Consider the following 4,876-nt stretch of genomic DNA (forward strand, 5'->3'; position numbering starts at 1 on the left):
TTCAAAATCTTATATGATTCATGTATATACATTTGCTATTAAATTTAGTTAAATATATAAGTAAAATTCATTCATATAAAATTAATTTAAAACTCTTGTTGCACATCCTTTCATGTTTTAAATTTTCATATTACATATATTTTTAAATGTTTTTAATCAACAATATGATTCAAGAGAAAATATTAAGGATTTTATTATTTTTTTAAATTTTTTTGTATAAAAAGTCATTTTATTTTAATGTTCATGGCTAACGAGCCAGCCTGACTCATTAGTGGGTGGGCCTGACTATAAAGTTATAAATAGAATCTAGGTTCAAGCCCGACCCGAACCCACTTTGACTAGTCAAAACCGGAATAAGCTTAACCCACGCCAAACTCGACACAACTAATGTAGACCCTGGCCCACGCATTTTTACAAAGATCCACCTCAACCCTTAAGTGTAGGTGCTCCTCCATTCACGGGCTGCTCAACTCACAGATTGCTCCCATTCCACCATCAACGGAGCACACATCTCTCCCTTTGCTTCTCCACCTGAAGGAGCAGTCTTTGTCCACCATTCGCTGCTCCTCTACTCGACGAAGCGGCCTTGGTTTCCATCTAAGCTACTTATATAGACAGACAAGCTTCGAACTTAAAGACCTCGCGTCAAAGATAAGTGAATCTTCGAAGAAGAAACAACATATATTTCTTACCAACCCATGGCCTCCCGCGAAAAGGAGGAAGCGAAGTTACCTTCCTCAAAGATTTTGGGTAGGAGAGGAGCGGAAGGAGGAGAGAAATGGGAGTTTATGATCACCGTAAGTCGTGATGTCATCGTTGCGCTCCCAGCTAGCTCCCATTTTGGTTGTATTGCGAGGGTTCGATCACAAGGAGATAGTTTTGGACAAAATAGAGAGAGATTGAGGAAAATGTGAGGCCTCTGGGGAGAGGGAGGAGTGAAGGCTTAATTTAATTTAATTTTATTTAAGTTAATTTTATTAATTTATTTGATTAATAATTAATAACTAATTAAAGTATAATCAAATTAATTATAATTAAATAAATATATTTATGTTATTTTTCTTCTTTATTAGTTTACTTTATTTTGTTGGGATCCCATCATAGCATTATTATAGTATTTTATTTGCATGTCAAGCTTTTTTTTTTTTTTTTTTTTTTAATAAAATAGCATAGATATTATATTATATGTGGAATAGTTATATTCCACACGTGTTTGCTAGTTGCTACTAAATAGCCTCATAGCGTGCAAGTGAGGTGGAGTGAAACTAAGGGTATTTATGTAAATGCCCCCCTTTTTTTTTATATGTTCTTTAATTATGTTGTTGTTTATATTTATTTATAGCATTTTAAGCCTAAGGATTGTGTGGCATACATATGTTTTTTTATGAATTATACAAGGAAAATTTCTATGATTAAATATTTTGGAGAAGTTTTTTTTCAATTATGTGTTATACATAATTATGTGCAATCCTTGCAACACAAATTAAGATTTGTGCATTGTTATGTTTAGTCCTTTTGGTAGATTCATTCAATTTTGAGTTTAAGTATAGATTTATGTAGGCATTTAAATTGAACTCATGAATTGCTCTTTACATATATACTTTGCATCTATGATTGTTGTGTTATAGAATTTTTAAATTAATATAATGTACTGAAGTGTTTCCTTCTTTTGTTTATAACATTTGGTTTGTGATTTTTTTTTTCAGTGTGCAAATGAGAAGTGACAGTCTATTCTGAAAATGGATAACAGAGAGGGCAAAAAACATGATGGTCCATTGATGTCGAGCATGAAATATAGATTCTTTCAATAGTTTTTAATTCAGTTTTTGAATGTCATAAAATTAAGAATATTGTTTGTTATAGGGAATGTCACGAAAAATATTGCATTATATGAAACTGTATATGAATGGCTTGATGATACAAAATTTTCACAACTCGTTGATGGTTTGAGCGAAATGAATGACATTGAACCAGGAAATGTTGAAGACAAGAATAACCATATAGATGTTGATGAGATGAATAATTCTTATGATGATGAAGACTGTGAGTATATTGTTTCAGATGATTGTGAAGAGTTTATACATAGTGATTATGACATACATGAAGATGATGAGTTATTTGAAAGCAATGTTGATCATTATGTTGAATTCACTGGTATAAAAGATAAAAGTAAGAAGGAGATTAAAGATTGCATTGAAATTTCTAATGAAATGTTGAAAAAAAAATTTTAGGTTAGTGACTGTATGAATTCCAATGATGAAGTCATTGTTCATAACAATGAAGCAGATTATAGTATTAAGTGGCTAGTTTTCAATCCCATGACAGAATTTGGAAAATACGATCTTAAAGTTGGAATGTTATTTAGTAGTAAATATGAATTTAAAGAAGTTGTGCAAAATTATTTATTTGCTAGAGGAAAGACCATAAAGATCTCAACAAATGACAAAAAAAAGGTGTAAAGTTATTTGTAGGAAGCCTAATTATTCATTTTGTCTGTATATTTCAAAGCATAAGACAAACCTTTCATGGCATATAAGATTGTTCAAGAGCATAAATGTTTATGGAGTTATCATAATAAAACTTTAACCTCCACAATTATAACAAAGAAATTGGTGAATAAAGTAGGGATGAATCCTCAGTGCAAAGCTAAATTATTTAGAAGAGAAATAATAAATGAATTGAATTAACATGTTTCAAAATCACGGGCTAGGAAGGTTATCGGTATAGCATGCAAGTTGGTGCACATCAAGGAAGATGAACAACTCAAGAAGATATGGGATATGGATAACAGAGAGGGCAAAAAACATGATGGTCCATTGATGTCGAGCATGAAATATAGATTCTTTCAATAGTTTTTAATTCAGTTTTTGAATGTCATAAAATTAAGAATATTGTTTGTTATAGGGAATGTCACGAAAAATATTGCATTATATGAAACTGTATATGAATGGCTTGATGATACAAAATTTTCACAACTCGTTGATGGTTTGAGCGAAATGAATGACATTGAACCAGGAAATGTTGAAGACAAGAATAACCATATAGATGTTGATGAGATGAATAATTCTTATGATGATGAAGACTGTGAGTATATTGTTTCAGATGATTGTGAAGAGTTTATACATAGTGATTATGACATACATGAAGATGATGAGTTATTTGAAAGCAATGTTGATCATTATGTTGAATTCACTGGTATAAAAGATAAAAGTAAGAAGGAGATTAAAGATTGCATTGAAATTTCTAATGAAATGTTGAAAAAAAAATTTTAGGTTAGTGACTGTATGAATTCCAATGATGAAGTCATTGTTCATAACAATGAAGCAGATTATAGTATTAAGTGGCTAGTTTTCAATCCCATGACAGAATTTGGAAAATACGATCTTAAAGTTGGAATGTTATTTAGTAGTAAATATGAATTTAAAGAAGTTGTGCAAAATTATTTATTTGCTAGAGGAAAGACCATAAAGATCTCAACAAATGACAAAAAAAAGGTGTAAAGTTATTTGTAGGAAGCCTAATTATTCATTTTGTCTGTATATTTCAAAGCATAAGACAAACCTTTCATGGCATATAAGATTGTTCAAGAGCATAAATGTTTATGGAGTTATCATAATAAAACTTTAACCTCCACAATTATAACAAAGAAATTGGTGAATAAAGTAGGGATGAATCCTCAGTGCAAAGCTAAATTATTTAGAAGAGAAATAATAAATGAATTGAATTAACATGTTTCAAAATCACGGGCTAGGAAGGTTATCGGTATAGCATGCAAGTTGGTGCACATCAAGGAAGATGAACAACTCAAGAAGATATGGGATTATTGGTTAAAAATTAAAAAAAAAAAAAAAAAAAATCCATGAATAAATATAATTGTACAAACAACACAAGGCACAGATTTGGAGGGTCATCTGAGATTTGTCAAGATGTATGTCTACTTTGAAGCATGTAAAAAATGCTTCCTCGTAAGTTACAAACCAATAGTTGGGGTTGATGTTTGTTTTTTGTATGGACCACAATGTGGTCAGGTATTAATTGTAATTAGTTTGAATGGTAAATAATAACATATTTCTAATAGCACGTGTAGTTGTTGAAGTGAAACCAAAAATAGTTGGGACCAGTTTTTGGATTTGTTGGCTAGAAAATTACATATTTTTTATAATCAGTTCATGTTAAATTTACCTCAGATAAACAAAAGGGATTATTGTCAACTTTTGAGCATGTGTTGCCTGAAGTTACAAATAGATTTTATGCGAACCATCTGCATGATGATTTTAAGTTGGCAGGACTTAAGGGAGTTGCTTTGAAAAATATTTTATGGGCTGCAGCGAAGAGTACTACAATAAATCAATTTACATACAACATGAAAGAATTGACTAAATTGGATCATAATGTTATCAATGGTTGGCTGAAAAACAACCAAGTGAGTGATCTCGATCACTCTTTAATTGTATCTCCAAATGTGATACACTACTTAACAATATATGTAACTCTAACATCCTAGTTGCAAGAGAGTTGCCTTTTATAGTTATGCTTGAGAAAATTAGAAACTTGGTGACGATAATGGTGCAAGAAAAAAAACAAGAGTTCAATGAAGTGCAAATGCTAAGTTTTGTCTAAAGATTAGAAACCTAAATAATATGTTTTGTATTTATAGACAATGAGAACTAATTAGCTTGCATTGTATTCATGCATGTGCTTTGTATTCACAAACGTGCTACAATCAATATGCTTGGTTAAGAGATATCGATCGACATTGTGATTCACAAATAACATCAACATTGGATGTGTCAACACAATGATCGGATAATAAAAGGTTATTGGGTAGCCACTAAATAAAATTTTGTAAGGATTTTTGTAGTTCACTTTTTCATAT

This window comes from Phalaenopsis equestris, unplaced genomic scaffold (genome assembly GCF_001263595.1).
Source record: "Phalaenopsis equestris unplaced genomic scaffold, ASM126359v1 Scaffold000050, whole genome shotgun sequence".
In the NCBI taxonomy this organism is placed as follows: domain Eukaryota; kingdom Viridiplantae; phylum Streptophyta; class Magnoliopsida; order Asparagales; family Orchidaceae; genus Phalaenopsis; species Phalaenopsis equestris.